The 18,966-nt window shown below is 47.0% G+C and overlaps 1 protein-coding gene across 23 annotated transcripts in view; it reads right to left on the reverse strand.

Annotated features, from left to right (window-relative positions):
- TRERF1 (transcriptional regulating factor 1) overlaps positions 1 to 17,296 on the reverse strand; it is a 256,302-nt gene extending 239,006 nt beyond the window's left edge. For 15 of the 23 annotated variants that reach the window (XM_049892183.1, XM_049892174.1, XM_049892163.1 and 12 more), the window contains exons 1-2: positions 16,405 to 16,558; positions 15,895 to 15,977 (exon numbers count right to left, since the gene is read on the reverse strand). The gene's annotated coding sequence lies outside the window, so the exon portion shown is untranslated. The other 8 variants (XM_049892125.1, XM_049892107.1, XM_049892083.1 and 5 more) reach the window with 6 other exon arrangements.
- Between the last annotated feature and the right edge of the window lie 1,670 nt (positions 17,297 to 18,966).

Genomic DNA, 18,966 nt, shown 5'->3' on the forward strand with positions numbered 1-18,966 from the left:
GTACTTAGTATGCACTGTTCAGAAAATGGTTAAAGTATTAATTTAGGGTAGGCTCTAAAAAATAAGATATATGCACATACACACAAACACACACACAATAAGCATTCAATTATGCAAAAATACGTGTAATGAAAAAATACTAGAAGGAAATATGCCTTTTTTTTTAAATAGAGGTTCTAGTACATGATGGGATGACGGCTGGCTGACTTTCATTTTCTTTATACTTATAGCATTTTTGATGCAGCAGCTTTTTTCTCAGTTAAACGTTTCAGGTATAATTCGTACAACATATTCTTATACTTAGGGGAGGTAACAGTAACTTTCATCTTCTCATAAAGGTTCAAACAGAACAAATTCCTGGAAAATTGGACGGAGACCCCATAATCCTGCAGCTAATTATTAACAGCATTTATTCTTATGAGTCAAGAATGGTGTGGTTTGCTTGCCAATACAGACCAGATACATCCTGTGCCCTGGCCAAAGAATGACTGCTCGCTCTATGTTTGGTAAGAGAAAAGAAGCACTCATAAAGCGTTCTTTTGATAAGAACGAGGAAATTCTAACTTAGCAAAAAGTATCATTTTTGATAATAATTCAGGTCATTTACATAGTCTTTCCCCAACAAAAATCCAAAGATCTTGCTAAATTGACAAGTAACAGTCATCATGCGACAGTTGTACTCCACCTTACAGCAAGAAAAAACTGAGTCCCAGAGAAGTAATGTATATTGTTTAGAAAACAATCCATGCTACACAAAAATTGTCATTTTGAAAAATAATAATATTGGGGCTGATGAAACGAGGTGAGTGCTGGTACCATGAATGAAAACTTTCTTAAGAGTTAGGAAATATTATCAAGAACCCCCAAAATGCCCATTCTCTTTAACAAAGTCATTCACCTTTCTAGGAATTTATCCTAAGAAAATAATGCTACATGTGCTCAAAGATACCATGTACCAGGATGTTACCAAAGCATTATTCTTAACAGTCGAAAATTTCAAACTAGTTAAATTTCCAATAATAAGGTCTAGTTAAATAAATTTCGGGACTCAGTACCTGGTATGCAGTAGACACCCCGTAAGTACTTGTTGAACACACATTCACATAAGAGGATATTAAGCAACTGTTTAAGAAAAAAGTTTTCCAAAGAATATTTAGTGAGATTACTAACTGAAAGGTTGGTGGTTTGAACCCACCCAGAGGTGCCTTGGAAGACTGGCCTGAAAATTTGTTTCTGAAAGGTCACAGCCTTGAAAACCCTATGCAGCGGTTCTACTCTACATACATGGGTCGCCGTGATTCAGAACCAAACCTGTAGCAACAGGTTTGGTTTGGTTCTCGAACCTCAGTATTATCTTAAAGCAAAACGAGTAATAACCAACACTAAACCTACTGCCATCTAGTCAATTCCAACTCACAGCGACCTTATAGGACAGAGTAGAACCGCACCACAGAGCTTCCAAGCTGTCATCTTTACAGAACCAAACTGCCATATCTTTCTCCCGTGGAGTGGCTAGTGGGTTCGAACTGCTGACCTTTCGGTTAGCAGCCGAGCGCTTAACCACTGCACCACCAGGGCTCCTCGTAATAATAAAAGCTAGTATTTATTGAGAACTTAATATCTGCCAGGCATAGCCCTAAGTGTTTTATGTGTATTATCTCATTTCTTCTCACCCAGCCCCCAAAAGTGTCCCTGGAGAAGGACCTGGCCTGGGTTGAAAAAGACAGAAGGCTGAACTCCAGCTTTTATGTTCTGTGCTTCTGCTCAGATTAGATAATAAGGGTTAGTTACAGGATGACGTGAGGTAAAACACCCCCTGAAAGGTAAAGAATGGGTAAGCTTAGAGTAGGGTAGGAGGGAGGGCAGGAGGTCAGCCCACAAACAAAGTAGAGAATGGAAAGGGGGTATTACAGAGTACCTGGCTGGGGGCTTCAAAGAAGGCAGAGGTTTTGGGATCCAGAGTAAGTGGAAGGGAATTCTCTCAGAGATTCCCTTCAGAAACTGAAAAAAGCACCCAAAACAGACAGAGAAATGACAGGAGGCCCTGACTCAGAAAGGCAATAATGCTGGTCCTTCATCATCACTGACATAGCCTAAGAGGTCCAGACCCTTGGCCCTCTCACCTGCGTGTTTTCAACCCTTTCCTCACTGATGTCGTGGCCCTCAGGCTCAGTCCCTCTAGCCTGTCCTTCATATCTCAGAGTGATCTTTCTAATAAGACACAAACCCGACTTGACACCATGCCCCCCACATAACTCTCCTCCCTCCAAACCCTTCAGTGGCTCCCCCTATGCCTAGAGGGTCAACACCAAGCTCCATAATGGACACCAAGTCCTCCCTGCCCAATCCCTGCTTACCTCTCCAGGCTCATCACCTGGCAACTTTCACTGAGAACTCGGTACGTGCCAGGCCCCATGCTGGATACTGGAGACCCAAGATAAACAAGACAGAGCCCAAGGACGAAAAACGCATGGCTCATGTCCTTAAGAAATTTCAACGTCTGTGAGAAAGGCAGACACATAAAGGGATTGTTGCAATCCAGATGAGCAATGGCATGGAAGCCCAGCTTGGGGTGTTTCGGGAAGGCCTCTGGAGGAAGGAAATAGGAGTGAACCAGGCAAACGGCAAGTGAGAACATTCCATCCAGAGGAAACAGCAAAGTTTTAGAACAGCGCTATCTAACAGAACTCTTCAAACTGATGAAAATGTTCTAAATCTGTGCTATCTAATATGGTAGCCACTAGCCACATGTGGCTATTGAGCACTTGACATGTGGCTAGTACAAATGGGGACTGAATTTTTTTTTTTATTGTGCTTCAAGTGAAAGTTTACAAATCAAGTCAGTCTCTCATACAAAAACGTATATACACCTTTCTATGTACTCCTAGTTGCTCTCCCCCTAATGAGACAGCACACTCCTTCTCTCCACCCTGTACTTCTGTGTCCATTCAGTCAGCTTCTGTCCCTCTTTGCCTTCTCATCTCCCCTCCAGACAGGAGCTGCCCACATAGTCTCATGTGTCTACTTGAGCCAAGAAGCTCACTCCTCACCAGAATCATTTTCTATCTTATAGTCCAGTCCAATCCATGTCTGAAGAGTTGGCTTTGGGAATGGTTCCTGTCTTGGGCTAACAGAAGGTCTGGGGACCATGACCTCCGGGGTCCTTCCAGTCTCAGTCAGACCGTTAAGTCTGGTCTTTTTACGAGAATTTGAGGTCTGCATCCCACCTCCCTCGGAGGTTCTCTAGTGGACTGAATTTTTTATTTTAATTTTTAATTAGTTTAAATTTAAATAGCGACTACCATATTAAACAGTACAGTTCTAGAGCATTAAACTGAAGGTGATGGAAAGTGAAGCTAGATAGCACTCTGGATTGAACCACATTTCCCAAAAAGATATGTTGAAGTCCTAATCTAAATCTGAATGTGACTTTGTTTGCAAATAGTGTCTTTGAAGATGTTATCAGTTGTGTTAACATGAGGTCATACTGGCGTATGACAGCTCCTAATCCAATATGAGCGGTGTTCTATTATAAAAGAGAAAAAGAAACCTGGAGAGAGACACAGAGGGAAGATGGCCATGTGAAGAGGGAGGTGGAGATTGGAATGCTCTGCAAACAAGGAAGGCCAAGGATCGCAGGCTGTCACCAGACGCTAGGAGGGAGGCATGGAACAGATTGTCCATCAGAGCCCTCAGAAGGAATCAACACAGCCAACACCCTGATTTCAGACTGCTAGCCTCCAGAACTATGAGACAAATTTCTGTCCTTATACACCACCCAATTTTTGGTACTTTGTAAGCTTTGAAGTTGAATATGATGCTTCAATTGTTGTTGTTGCTAGCTGGCATCACTGAATCGGCCGCGACTCATGGTGACCCCACACACGACAAAACGCTGCCCCGTTCTGCATCATCCCCATGACTGGTTGCATATCAGACCATTGTGATCAGACCAACTGTATGTAGCTTTGTATACTTCCCATGCTATCATCTGCTGTTCCCTTCCCCATTGTCTACCTGACAAGCCCTGCCAAACCCACACAACTCCACCCATGTCTCACCTCTCTCTGAAGACTTCCTTGGCTGTTCTAGACAGTCTCTCCTACCTGCTATTTATAGAAAAGCATCATCGTGTATTGTATTTATATGTTCACATGACAGTCCTCCACTACACTCTAAATTTCCTGTCTTATTTGTCTTGGTATTCCCAATCACTGGTACAATCCTGGCACATGGCAGGGATGGAATAAACACTTGAGGAATAAACTGTCAGCAACAAGGGTGTGAGACCCTAACCTAGATATTCCTTAGAATGACAGCTCTGTCCAGGAACTCGGGAAAGGATCTCTTAAACACCCTGAGCAGTCTATGCATAACTGTCAATAGCAGGCCTTGTGGGTGGCTCTATTTTGCCAATGTTCTTAGAAACTGGAGGCCTACACAGAGCAAGTGACTAGTCAAGTTGTAAAGGCAGCAGAGCCTTATGATCAAGAACCAGCCTTTGGAGTTAGCCCTAGGTTTGGATACCAGCTCTGCAACTCAGCACCTGCGTGTCCTTAAGCAAGATGCTGAAAAGTGCTAAGCCTCAGTGTCTTCAAATGAAAAGTGGACATCGTTATCTGCCCCTCACCATTGTTTCGATGGAATGGCTGAAACACTCAGCCCAAGGCCAGGCACCTAGTAAGCTCTCTATAAATAGTAACTACTGCTATTAAAACAATTTGGAACCCTAATTCTGAGCTACCCCATGGCCTTTGCAAATTCCTGAGCCCTGGAATGACTTTTCTTCATGCTCTCAGGATGCAAGGGATATAATCCAATCTCTGACTCACAGTGTTACCAAAATTCTCCTCAAGTTCCCAAGAGAATTTTTATTTTAATTCCCTCTAACTTGAAAAATTAAACAATCCTTAAAACACTTTGGGGGTGGCAGGGGTAAGGAAGGAGACCATGAAATCCAACAAGCAGCTTTAAAAAGGTTACAAACTGATTGAAGAAAGCAAAGAGAAGGCAGCTGGAGGGGGTGAGAAGGGGGGATGGAGACAATCCCCTGAGTTTCTGCTATTATTGAATACCCCAACTCTCAAAGCAGCCAGGCCGCCCCCTCCTCCATGTGGGCTAAGCTCTGTTAATGAGAAAGCGGAGCTCTGCCTACATTACCACAATAATGATTTCCCTGTTGCATTTTTACATGCCTGCCGCTTTATCATAGCAGAAGTAGACATATATTTTCAATAAATCCCTTCTCTCCTTCCCCCTTCCCAACTCGAGCTCTCCCAGTAAATGCTGTTCCCTCTGCGCCCTCCCCCAACGCAATCCCAACCCTGGAGCACAATGAGTTCCACTAATCAAAACAGAAAGAAAAAGAAAAATGGAAAAATCACAGCTGCTGAAAAACAGCATTTGCTACAAGTCAAAGCCCTCCACATTTTTCTGCAGGCAGCATTTACTTCTTCAAGGACACACCACCCCTCCCCTATCAGAAATCTTATGTAGAGTTGCTCAAGGGGGAAGGAGGAGGGGATGAGTGAAGAAATCTAATATTCACTCGTTTTCCTATTTTGACTAAGCCAGCACAGACAGAAATATAGATAAGGCCTTGAATAACTGATTTAACAAAATGTCACTTATTAAAAGGGCTGGGGGATGGGGCGGTATTTGCATTCGAGAGCTCAGTTGAAACCATCCTAGCAGGGCCAAGGCAGACTAGGAGGAAGGAAACATTTCTCTTGTCTGGTCTCTTTCAACAGCTGCAAGAACTGGACCTGGTGGCACAGAGCGGCCTGGATTTCACCCTCCAACGAGAACCAATGGGGAGAAAACCAGAGGCAAGGAAACAAAACCAAAAGCAAAAACAGCTGATTCTTAAGTAAGTAAGCATTTATATAGAGCATCAACTAGTCACAGGTTCTGTGCTAGGAGCTGGGGGTACAAGCATGAGTGATGACCCAGTTCTGCCCTCCCCAGGCTCCCAGTCTAGAGACACACCCAGTGGTAGGTGTGACAACAGCAGCCCTATGAACCACGTGCTCCAGAGGCCGGAGTTGAGCCTCTGGAAGCCCACCCCACAGCCCTGGCATGGGACCAGGCACACAGAGCACTCAAGAAACTTCAGGAATGAGGTCTGCACAGTGAACTCTTCTGAATTCTATACTGGCTTCAAAATAAGCTTAGGCTCTTCAAAAGGAAAAACAAAAACCAAACCCACTGCCATTGAGCCGATTCCAATTCCTAGAGACCCTTTAGGACAAAGCAGAACTGCCTCCTAGGGGTTCCGAAGCTGTAAATCTTTACGGAAGCAGACTGCCACATCTAACTCCCACGGACTGGCTGGTGGATTCGTGCCAACCTTTTGGTTAGCAGCGGAGCGCTTAGCCACTGCACCACCAGGGCTCCCTTCAAAACAAAACAAACTTAAAAAACCAAAACTGTTGCCCTCGAGCCGATTCTGACTCACAGCGACTCCACAGGACATAGCAGAACTGCCCCATAGGGCTTCCAAGAAGTGGCTAATGGAATAGAACTGCCCACCTTTTGGTTTGCAGCCGTAGCTCTTAACCACTGTGCCTCCAGGGCTCCGTTTCAAAAGAAAAGAGGCCCCTAAATGTCCTTACCTACTGTGGCTCCCCCTGAAAATCCCTCTGCTCACAAGCATTCACCCAATTAAAGAAGAAAAGGGAACAAGGCCCAATACTTCAGAATCAGACTCATTACTGGTACCCTTCAGCTGAATTTTAAGGGAGTTTCGTATCTCCCATTGTGATGACAACAGAGGGAACTCAAACGACACTCCTATTAAAACTCCTTGGGCATCAACGCCACTTTTCTTTTTTTTTTTTAATCTCCTTTCAAAAGAGTTAGATTAGGGGCAGCTTCCCAAAGACCAGGAGGGGCCCTCCAGAGTAGCCTCTGTTAAAACAAACACCCCCCAGGGGCCCTCAGGAAGGATTCTTTTCAAGGTAGCAAACTGCTCAGGGCTCAGTTATGTCCAAAGCCACAGCATCTAGAAATTACCACCAGACTGGCCAGGCTTCCTCCACTGAGAGGCCCCACAGAATGAGGTTGGTGGGGAATTGCTCCCTGATTTGTTAATGTCAAGACTTGGCTTTAATTAGGAGGCACCCTTAGAGCTGTGTGCTCCAGAAGGACAGAGTCAGACGACTCAAGTTTTTCAAAAATGTAATGCCCAAAACACGCTTAAATCATCTGAGTATTTCCAACTAAGGTCACTGGGTTTATAAGCCCCAAATTCCCAGATGATCTTAGTTTCCGAGATACCTTGCACACATTATACCACATTCTTATTTAATAAAGTACACAAAATCTGAAGACTATTCAAATTCTACCATTAAGCCAGGGCTTTGGATGCTGGCTGGACATGTGACTCTAGGTTAATCCCTTATTTTAATTTTTCAATTCTACTTCTTGAGCCTGAGTTTCCTCAACTGTAAATTTAGAGGAATATCTACCTCCCAGGGTTGTTGTCAGACATAAGAGAAATAAGACATGCCAAAGAGGCTTTGGAACTATAAAATGCTAGGTACACACTAGTTACTTCAATGATGGCATCCATTTCCTCTCTCTCTCTCTGATTTTTCTTTGATTATTTCCCCTTCTCTATGACACCAAATTCATATCGGTTCTATTGATCTTTCAAAACCAGTAACTTGTGTTTCTCATACAAATACAGGAAATAGTCCCATTATCCATAACAACCCAAAACCACTGCCGTGGAGTCAAGTGGAGTCAATTCCGACTCAAAGAGACCCTGTAGGACAGAACAGAACTGCCCCACAGGGGTGCCAAGGCTGCCAATCTTTATGAAAGCAGACTGCCACAACTTTCTCCAGTGGAGGAGCTGGTGAGTTTGAATCGCCAACGTTTTGGTTAGCAATTGAGCATTTTAATCACTGTGCCAACAGGACTCCTTCCTTATCCACCAAAATCTCCCTAGCTGCTAAATCTGGGTGATGGGTCCAAACCAGTTCATTATGTTAGTCTGTCTATTTTTGTGTATGCTTCAAGTTTTTTTCACAATAAAAATTAATTTAAAAATAAATAAAGCCTCATCGTCTTAGGTAGAGGCCAGGAATCCCATTAGTGAAGAGCACCCGATATCTTTTAAAACTGGAAATGACTTTCAAGCAGGCACAGCAAGACTAAGGGCTAACAATTGTTTTTGCGTAGACTTAGCTTTGGAGCCCTGGTGGCACACCGTTTAAGTGCTTGGCTGCTAACCAAAAGGTGGTTGGTTCGAACCTACCCAGCAGCTCCACGTGTTGCTGTGAGTCAGACTGGAGGGAATATAACAACAACAAAGCGTTATAGAGGAGTCCCTGGGTGGTATAAACACTAGACGTGCTCCACTGCCAACCGAAAGGTTGGAGGTTCAAGTCTACCAAGAGACACCTCAGAAGAAAGGCCTGGTGATCTAGTTCCAAAAATCAGTCATTGAAAACCCTAAGGAGCACAGTTGTACTCTGACATACAGAGGATCGCCAGGAGTTGAAATCAACTCAGCGCAACTGGTTAGCTTTATAGAACAGTCTTCATTTGCAAAACAAATACTGAATGCAAATGAAGACTACTAAAACCATCAGGCCACAGCCAGGTTTCTTAGGTAGGTTCAAGGTTCCCCTGAACCCAGCTCATGCAATTCTGGAGGAAGGTGAAGACAAATCACGTTCATTTAGCCTTTTAGGTGAGGAGGTCACAAATTCTGAATTATGGATCAGTTTGACCCTATATTTTGAACCTATATTGAGACCAACATTTCACAGCCAGCATTTCTGATGCCAGTCCTTCAACAAGAGCAGTTTCACCCAAAGACCATAAAGGACTTGAAAACCCCAAACGGAAAGTGGCTACGAGAAGGGAACAACAGTGGGAGTGGAGACAGTGAACAGAGTTTTAGTATAAGCTTTGGGAAATCAAGGGGAGTTTTTCACTGGTTGTCAGGTTTTATATCTGAAAAGGGGGTCTGACTGAAGATCAATTCACCCCACTGCTGCCTGTGTGCCATGCCTTTAAAAGTTTACAGAGCACTTTCCGTACATTATCTGATTCAATCCTCACAACTCTAGGAGGCTAGGAGACAGATGGTATCACCCTCTTTTTTTACAGATGCAGAGACAGGCTCCAAGGCTGACTTGTCCGGAGCTTTCGAGCAGGGCTGGAACCCACCCCAGGTCTCCTGAATCTTCCTCCCCCAGAGCCTCTCAACCCACCCACCTCCCATGCAGGCCCCTCGGCTACGGGCCACCAACGCTGGTGTGTGGGATATTTTTGAGAAAGACACCTGAAAGAAGGGCAATCCTTTGCTAATTTTATTCTTGAAGCTTTTTGCTCTAAGCATATATCACAGTGCCTACCAACTTTTGAAAAGGGCTGAAAAAAATCTCAGAAGTCTTTTTCCAACCATAGTTTTCAAATCAATCTAATCCAAGGCCCAAATTACTTTAGCTGAAGATTCTTTTCCCCCAAGCAAAAGAATCCACTCTTCGCTCTGTGAGGCTCAGTAATGCAGTCAAATATTCAGAAAAATGCAGTACGATCTCTGATGCAGTCTTAACCCTTGCTGTCTCAGCTGGTGACAAGTCCTGGGTCCACTTGACAGCAGCCTGGAGAGGCAGAATATCTGCCAGCCCTGGGTAAGTCTCCCTCACCTCCCCATTCACCTTCATCTTGCTCTTTTCTGTCATCCTCTATTATGATGGAGGAAGTGTCCCTCCCCCAGCAAAGGCCAACCTTCTCCAGGGCTTTTGCTCAAATGACCCAATCCATTTCTTTTGATCCATCACTCCCTCTCCATTGATCTTTTTCATCAGCACTCACATATATGCCCCCCTCAAAAAAAAAAAAAAATAAGCTTTCTTTTTGCATGTCCTTCTAGCTCCCACTCCATTTTTCTGCCTTCCTTTGCCAAAAAGTTGTCTACACATGCTATTCCCAGTTCCTCGTCTCACGATCCCCTCCCAACCCTCACTAGTCCTGCTCCATCACTCCACGGAAAGTACACTCTGCAATGTCTCCAGTGGCTTCCATTTTGCCAAATGCAATAGTGACCTTTCTGTTCCTACCAGATCAACCTGATTTTCATTGGTTGTCAGATTTTACAGAGCCTGAACATATACTGACTGAAACTAACACGTTTACACACACACACACACACACACACACACCCCACTGTGCGATGCCCAACGCTTTTCGCCTCCCTCTCCAGGCTCCTCAGTGGATCTCATCCAGTCTCATGGCTTTAAATACCTCCAAGCTGATGGCTCCCACATTTTAATCTCTCGCCTGGCCACTCCTCTGGCACTGGACTGCTGTATCAGACTACCAACTTGGCATCTCCACTTTGAAGTCTCCCAGACATCTCAGTTAGTGGTACCTAAGCAGAAATATCTTGATTTTGCCCCCTCCCTCTCCTAATCTTCTCCATCTCATCCAACAGGACCACCCATCTATCCAATTGCTCAAGCCAGAAACTTCAGTGTCATCCTAGGTTCCTTCTCCCCCCGCCACCACCAAATCCATCAGCAAGCCCTGTCCATTCTACCTTTAACATGCATCTCACACCCACTTGGTCCTCTCCATTCATGTCCTGTCAAGTCCTCATCTGGCCTGCTACCACAGCCTCTTTACTGTGCTCCCCAATACCATATCTGCCCCCTCCACTCTTTTCAACACCAATGCAATCCCTCTTTAAACATGAGTTAGGGCATGCCACTTCCCAATCCAGGCTATTATGCTCCCCATTACACCTCAAATAAAATCCAAACCTTACCAAGGCCCACAAAGCCCTACACAATTATCTCACACTGCCCTCTCTCCCCCTTGTAGAGCCTATACCTTTCGTTGTTGTTGTTGTGAGTTGCCACTGAGTCGACTCCAACTCATGGCAACCCCACGAGTGCAGAGTAGAACTGTTCCATGGAGTTTTTAAGGCCTTTCAGAAGCAGATCAGCAGGTCTGTCTTCCGTGGGGCTTCTAGGTGGGTTTGAACCGCCAACCTTTTGGTTAGTAGTTGAGCGCTTAACCATCTGTGCCACCCAGGGACTCCTTGTACCTCTTTTCAGTTCCTCCAAAAGCCGAAGTCCTTCTGCACAGGCTGTCTTCTGCCTGGTGCTGTTCTCCCCCACCGCACCCCTTTCCAGGTCACTCCAGCTAAGTAGGGCCAGGCCTGCTCCATGTGGTTTCGTCAGAGCACTTATCACATTTTGCAATATATATTTCATTATATGTCTGCCTCCCTCTGGACTGTAAGCTAGAGGATAGGGGATGGGGAGGGTGCATAGATAAAAATTAACAGCTGCCGCTGAGTTGATTCCAACTCATGGTGACCCATGTGTGTTAAAGAGTAGGGTTTTCAATGGCTGTGATCTTTCAGAAAGGAGCCCTGGTAAGGAAGTGGTTAAGCATTCAGCTGCTAACCAAAAGGTCGGTGGTTGGAACCTACCAGCCTCTCCTTGGGAGAAAGATGAGGCAATGTGCTCCCATAAAGATTACAGCCTTGGAAACCCTATAGAGCAGTTCTACTCTGTCCTATTGGGTTGCTATGAGTCAGCATCAACCCGACGGCAACAGATTTGGTTTTGTGATTTTTTTTAATCTTTTGGAAGTAGATCACTAGGACTTTCTTCCAAGGTGCCTCTGGGTGGATTCAAACTGCCAAGCCAAGCACTTAACCATCTGCACCACCCAGGGACTCTAAGGAAGATGATTATGTATTTTAATTATCCATGTATTCCCAGAGCCTAACATTGTGCCTGGCAAAGAGTAGGTGCTCAATAAGCAGCTGCTGAATATATGAATGAATAAACCAGGACCACTTGAGGCATGAAAATAACTGCTACCTAGTTCTACCAGCCCAGAGTTACCACTGCCATTCACACATACAGGTTCTTTTCCTCCTTCCTCCTCTACAAAAAAAAAAAAATTGTTTAAGGCTGCTGCACAACGGCCCAACAGCTCAGCATATCCCATTCCTTCCCCAACCTGTTGTCTTCCGTGAGGAAAAAGCAAAAATCATCTGCTTTCTCAATAAACCCAAATTAACCAGAAGACCCCATAAGCAGCTATTCTGAGAACTTAAAAGATTCTTAGAAGATATCACCGAGGTTTTTTATTGTGTTTTCTTTAACCCAGAAGAAAAGACTTATTAAGAAAGCCATGTGTCAAGCTCTTGCCACTAAGCTGTGTTGTTGCTGGTTGCCATCAAGTTGGCTCCAACTCATGATGCCCTTACGTATAACAGAACGAAACACTGCCCGATCCTGTATCATCTTCATGATCGTTGGTATGTTTCAGGCCATGGTCGTGGCTATTGTGGACTATTCTATTCTTTAAAAATGCCCCTTGTTGAAAAGCATGCCAATAACTAGAATCCTGTTGCTCTTGTCTCCCTGTCCCCACAAAAGAAATCAACTATGTTTCAGTCTCCCCTGTATTTCATTGGTTCCCCTACAACATGCAAATCCAGAGATATTATTATTCCACAAGATTCCAGCTGATTCCAATCCTCCCCTCCTCCCTCAGCCACACAGTTTTATGAAGACAGAAATAAAATTAGCTGAATTCCACTGTCTTTAGAGCAGGACAGTCAGCATTCACTTATACCGCCAGGGTTAGTCTAAGCCACGTGTCTCGATCCTCACTTTCCATGTCAATGTTCAAAGTCAATAAAAACATCAAGAGCTTTTCCAAAAAATGCCCCCAAGAAGATATATGATATCCCAGAAGTGACAGTAACAAAATATCATTACTATGAACAACATCACAAATATCCAGCCAAATCTCAACTACCCACATGTGAATTCTCCACAGAAAGTGGGTAATGTCTCCTCATGGAGAGAGTGGATTTGTATGCTGTATGTTGGTAAAGCCACACCGGGCTTTCTGGTTCCCCACTCCTCCCCAAAGCTACTTCCTTCTGCTACCTAGGACTAACAGCTCAATTAACCTTAGATTTGACCAAAGATAATTACACAGGTGAACCAGCTGGCTGCAGGGGAAACTTCCAAGATGAACTGAAATTATTTTTGGTGTCTGGGATTACATGCCCCAGTAATCAACCATACACCTGAGAATCAACCATACACTTCTTCCCCCAAGACTGTGGCAGCCTTTCTCTTGCATTTGACAGTCCAGATTATCAGGCCACTCAAGAGTCCTCTTTGGAATGCCAACATAGAAATCCACTCTCTCCATGAGGAGACAAAAACAGAAGTTAATTAACTCACCCAAGTCCATGAAGCAATTTGGCCGTTGGCCCAGGAAGAGACTTGTCAAGACCTCTTGAGACCTCTCTCCACAAGACCTTAGTCAGAGTCACAGAATTTCAGAGCTAGGAGGGAACTCACAGATGAAACCACGCATTTAAAAAAAAAAAAAAATCTGAAGCCCAGAAATGGCTACAAATTGGTATCCTCTCCTTTTCTGCTTTTCTTTCCTGTGACACATTTCCCCCCAGCCTTGAGCATCAAACCACTTAAAAGTTCTTTTTTGTCACTTCACAAATGCTGTACCAACTTGAGCCAACTACTGAATGGAAGACAATTTTAACACTTCCTGATTAACCACCTTTCTGGAGAATCCTTACACTTTGCAACAAACCAATGCTTTTGAATATTGACCCATTTTTCCATCAAAGAAGGAGAAAAAGAACATTATAAATAAGCTTCTTTGCTTTTGTGACCATACATTTTCTTATATAAGCAGCAAGGAACACTACAGTCTACCCTCTCTTATGCAATTAAAGCTCCAAACTCTTCAAAAACCACAGGCCCAAGCGGGTTAACGGAGGCAAAACTGAGTACTTTCCACACAGTTCATAGAATAACTGTTTTCACAGCAAGCTCACATAAATGCTGTGTGATATTAACACATGCCTGCTATGTGGAAGCCTGCTTACCAAGCTGTGAAAAGACCCATGTTTACTATGGAACCTGCGAAATTCATCTTCACAAGGCCTATAAAGCAGAAAGGAAACACTCTTTTTGAGATGTCAAGCTGGCTTCTAGACAATCCCTTGGCAAAAATGGACATGTCTAAAAGGGCGGGGTGCAAAGAGGCGTGTCATTCCAGGTATCAATTCCTATAAATCAAATCCTGACAATCACCACAATGTTCTAAAATGAGTGAATTATGATTCATGGGCCTTCAAACCTTTATTACCACAAGTACATTCTGCAGAGAAGAGGGGAAAAAAGCTACTGTGCCTTGATTAATGGCCAAAGCAAGACAATAAAATAAATCTCATAAATATAAGGAGGAAAAAAAAAAAAACCAGAATAACTGCTCTTGGCTTCGAGGTTCAGCATGTAAATAATTCCACCACCCTGGGATAAACACACATAAAGATTTTGTTTACCCTCCCAGCATATACCAACCAGACTCAGATTTTCAGCTCGTAAAAATAATAACTAATTTGTTTAACTAATGCCTAGTTAGGAACATTTGATAAGTGGCAATAATATTTAATTCCCAACTAGCTCAACTCTGAAACTGTGGATTACCAAACCCTCAATCTGGAAATCGAATGACAAAAAAAAAAAAAAAAAAAACTTTTCTTTTTTTTTTTTAACTCATTTTTTTCCCTGATAGAATTCAGCCTGTTTACAGAACTTGGAAAAGTTTAACCAACTTTGGTTGACCTGGCTGCTTTGTATTTACTCCCTGCCATCTCTAGGTTCGACCCTCCAACCCCCCTGGCAAAGTTAAAACTCCAGCACTATCCAAGGTGGATACCTGATAGCCAGGACTCAAAATTCATCTGCAGAAATCGGCAGGTTGGGGACCAGGCAAACTGAGAAAGGCCAGGCAAAGACTGCTGGATAACTAGTTAAGTGCTGAGTACTCCTGCTTGTTATCCTTCCAGGGGTCATCAAAGCCACATTTTCCATCACCAGACTCCTTTCTTGAAAAGGTAAATGATGCAGAAGTTTGGTACCAACTGGACAACTTAAAACTCCTTTCTTGAAGCACTCCTCCATGGCTTGTGGAAAAGTGCACCAAGAATGGCTTTCAGGTGGCATTTTTTAAAGAACTCTTCGGCCATCCCGGCATCCGTCATTCCTAAGCATGACTTCCATACACTTCACAAGCACAGTCCAGGCCCACGATGTTAGCAACCCACTTCAGCACGTCACTTGCCAAAGCTGCGTCTACTGTGGGGTGGGTTTCCACAAAGCTGGTTCTACCAGGCCGGTCGAAGGCACACGGAGGAACCAGAAGACGTTTTCTTTTAACCTAAGGATAGCAGGCGCACATGCTACAGCCCAGCGCTGGTCAGACGCAGCCAGCCAGGTGCTCTCGGCCTGCACCGGTGAACGGGTGGTTTTTTTGCTTTTCTCTTTAATATCTATTTCTTGAGACCACCAGCAGTAACTTCCCAGTCTCCCAAACTGAAGTTGGGGGATAAAGGGGCAGGTTTATCTCCTTACACAATCCTTTTCTCCCATCTGGGTGGCCACACTAACTTCTGGGGGGTACCCAGCCCCCACAGAGCCCGCAGACGCATATACACACACATATGCATCATGTCAAAAACCCCAAAAGGCACATCCCCAGGGTCCTGCGGTTTCTTGGCTGGAAGAATGAAGGCTTTATAACCTCACAACCTTCTATTGCCAGCCCCACCACCATCACCCTTCAAGCCGGGGTTGCCAATGATAGCGCCCACCTCACCCCTCCCCCTGTGCCGGGATGCTGTGCAGTCCGGAGAGGGAAGAGGGAAGAAGGGAAGCAGGGGGAAGAAGGCCCCGCTTACATATTGAAAGTAAAGAAAGGGGGTACTTTTCCTTCTCCGTCCCCCACTTCTCCCCGCTCCCATCTTCTCACGAGCATCCACCAACTAATTTTTTTTTAGTGAAACTTAATAAGCTTCTTGCCTACCTTGGCTGTGTCAGCAACAAGTGCATGGGCAATCCGAAAAGACTGGTCTCCGTTTGGGGGGTGAGATGTGGAGGCGAGCAGGGCTGATGGAGTAATTTCAATATTAATTTATGTCAGAGCCGCCTTCTCGCAGCGCTACTCACTTACAGTACTGCCCTCAGCCTGTAAACAAATATCGCTCCGCCAGGAAACATACTCCCCAGATGCATGCATGCCCCCTCTCCCCAGCAGGGAACCTAGCCCCTCGGCCCCCTCCTCAAACGGCGTGCTCCTCCAACGGCACCCCCGTGTAGGAACCTCCAAGCTGTCGAAGCACCAATCCACCACCTCCGCCACCACCCCAGCAAGAAACTTACTCTGTCCGTCTACGCCTCCACCCTCCCTTCAGGAAATCTACTCTCCATATGCATTCAGCCTCCCCGCAGGAAATCTGCTCCCCCCTCCCCCTCCTATATACATGCACCCCTCCCTCTTCTCCTCCCCAAGCGCCCTCCCCGGTCAGAAACTTACTAGCAAGCAAGCGTGCAGGCTCTCCCGATCCTGGAAACTTACTCCCAGATATAGCGCCCGCCAGCCCCCTTTCCCGGTCCTGCTCCCCTTCCTGCCCTCTGCCGCAAGCAACTCCAAACTCTCCGCATCCAGCCACTCGCCCTCCCCGGTGGAAATTTGCAGCGCCGGGCTGCGCGCGTGCACCCACCCTCCCCTTCAGGAAACTTACTCCCCTTCTGCATGCACCGCCTCTCAGCCATCGCTTAGAGGGAAGGGGGTGTGCTGGGGAGACAGAAATACATATGTATCTCTCGCCCCTCCCCCGGCCGCAGCCCACTCGGAGCTGAGCCTCGGTAACCTGGCCTTACCTTTTGCATTGCTTCCCACCCTCGCCCCCTTCCCTTAACCCTCCTAAGCCGCTCCCCGGAGCCCCCCTTTTTTCACCCAGTACCCACCCCTAGCAACCGTTCCCAAGCTCCTCTCTGCCTTTTTTTTTTTTTTAATCCAGGATGCAAATTCCTCCCCTGTCAGCAAATCGACTGTCAAATTATTTTCTTGCAAAAGGAGAAAGGCGGGGTGGGGGTGGGGGAGCGGGAGCAAAAAGGGGAGCGGGCGGGGAAAGGGAGGGAGAGAGACTGAAGAGGGGAGAGATATCCCTCCGCAGAGCTGGGTCCGCCGGCGGGTGGGGAAGCAGGAAGTAAGGTGTCCAGCGCCGCGGCCGGCCGGTCCTCCGCCGCTGCCCCCGCCCGCGCCGCCTGCCCCCCGGGGCGCCGCGCTCTGGATGGCGCAGGCCGGCCCGCGCATTGTTCGCAGCCGTGCCGGCGCTGCGCTGCCGACTTTGTGTGTTCTGCATGTGCGTGAGGTTGCACCTTTTGTAGGCTGGCGAGCCTCAGATCGAGAATGGGGCGGGGGGCGCGGGCCCCGCTGCAGCCTCGCACGGGACCTGTCAGCCGGCCTCGGAGTGCGGACTCTCTGGCATGGGTGGAAAATCGAGGCCCAGGAGAACGCGGCGTGGCCGGGAAGCTGCCCCCTAGACCTGGGCCAGTGCAGGATTGCTTCCTGCGCAGCCGTCCCGGTTATTGTACCGCGCTCTGCAATCTAACGACTGGGGTTTGGGTTTGTGTGGGGGTTTTTAGGGGGGCTGCGGGGAGATCGTTTGCGCCAACCGCCACCGCACTTCGGTCTCGGTGGGGCTGGGAGAGGGGCTGGGGCTCCCGGGAAGGGGCTGGAAAATTGCGAAGCGCACGGCTTCATACCTCCGCCCTAATGGGGGCGGGGAAGGGGTGCAGACGGCGCTGAAAACGCAGCTCTCTGGGGAGGGGGCTCTATCTCGGCGCAGCCGGCCGGGGAGGGAGGTTGCCTAGGAGAGGGGCCGGGCGGCGGAGGGAGGGAAGGGGGTGCGGGTGCAGCCGCGGCCCGCGCTCGCCCCTCCTCGCGCGCCATGACTGTGGAACGTGGTGCCGGGGAGGAGGGACGGCCGCCCGGGGCTGCTCGGCATTGGTGCGGAAACCTGAGCCTGGAGTCGGTCCCTTGCGTTGTCTCCTCCTCCTGCTCTGCGGGGGAAACCGCTGCACCCAAACCGAGAGCAGCTGCGAGCAGGGGGCAGGGCGCGAGTGGAAAGCCTAGCCAAGGGTTCAAACCTTGGCGACCCGGCCGGCAGGCGCCGGTCAAGGGGCGAGGGCAGGACAGCCCGCGAAGGCGCGGTCGCTTGTACACCTAGGTGCGGAGGGGCCACAACATTTCTAGTTTTCTTTCCTGGTCCGGGAAAACGTGAACCCAAGATGGTTCGGCTAAGCAGGCCACTTAGAGCGGGCTTCGAGGCATCTGAAAACAGCGAGTATTTGCACAAGAGAAACTTAAATCATGCTTTTTTTTTTTTTTTTTTTACCGGGGGGAAGTCATTAACACCCCTTTCCCCCAAATCTCGCGCGGATACGTAAGCTTCTCCGGCTACCCCGGCCTAAACTACTGCCCTCCACCCCCACCCTACAACCACTGGGGCGCTGGGTGTGGACAGGACCGGGGAAGGCTATATGGGAGCTTAAAGCATGAGGTCATGGGCGGGGGAGGCTGCTGCCAAAAGCGGCCGAGGGTTTTTTTAATGTGTTTTTGAGGGGTAACGGTTCTCCGTCTTTGGCAATGGGAAGTTCTCCTGCCTCCCCCTGTCAGTTATGAGGCACCTAGATCAGAAAGCCCCTGAAAGAGGATGGGGCTCTGGGCTGTTCTCGCTCACTTTTTCGTAGGGGCTCAGTCCTTTACCGGGCCTTTCTGCATTAGCAAAGAAAGCCAAGGAACCGCGTTCAATGACGTGGGGACTGCTAAAAGCTTCAGATGCTCGCGCACCCCCCGCCTCCCTGCCCCTTCCTCAGTCCTCCGTCATCTTCCAACTGGACTGCCTTCTGTGTTAGCCCCCTGTTCCCCTCCGACCCATCCTTCCCAAGCAGCTAGAGGAGTCTTTCTGTAACTCCTGATTTACAGGCCTTCAGCGGCTTCAAACCCCTCCCCACTGCTCTTAGAATAAAGCCAAGCTCTGAAAATAGTGGGTGATTTGGCCTCCACCCACATAGCTCCTCCTCCTGTACA

The sequence above is a fragment of the Elephas maximus genome, chromosome 1 (assembly GCF_024166365.1).
Source record: "Elephas maximus indicus isolate mEleMax1 chromosome 1, mEleMax1 primary haplotype, whole genome shotgun sequence".
In the NCBI taxonomy this organism is placed as follows: Eukaryota; Metazoa; Chordata; class Mammalia; order Proboscidea; family Elephantidae; genus Elephas; species Elephas maximus.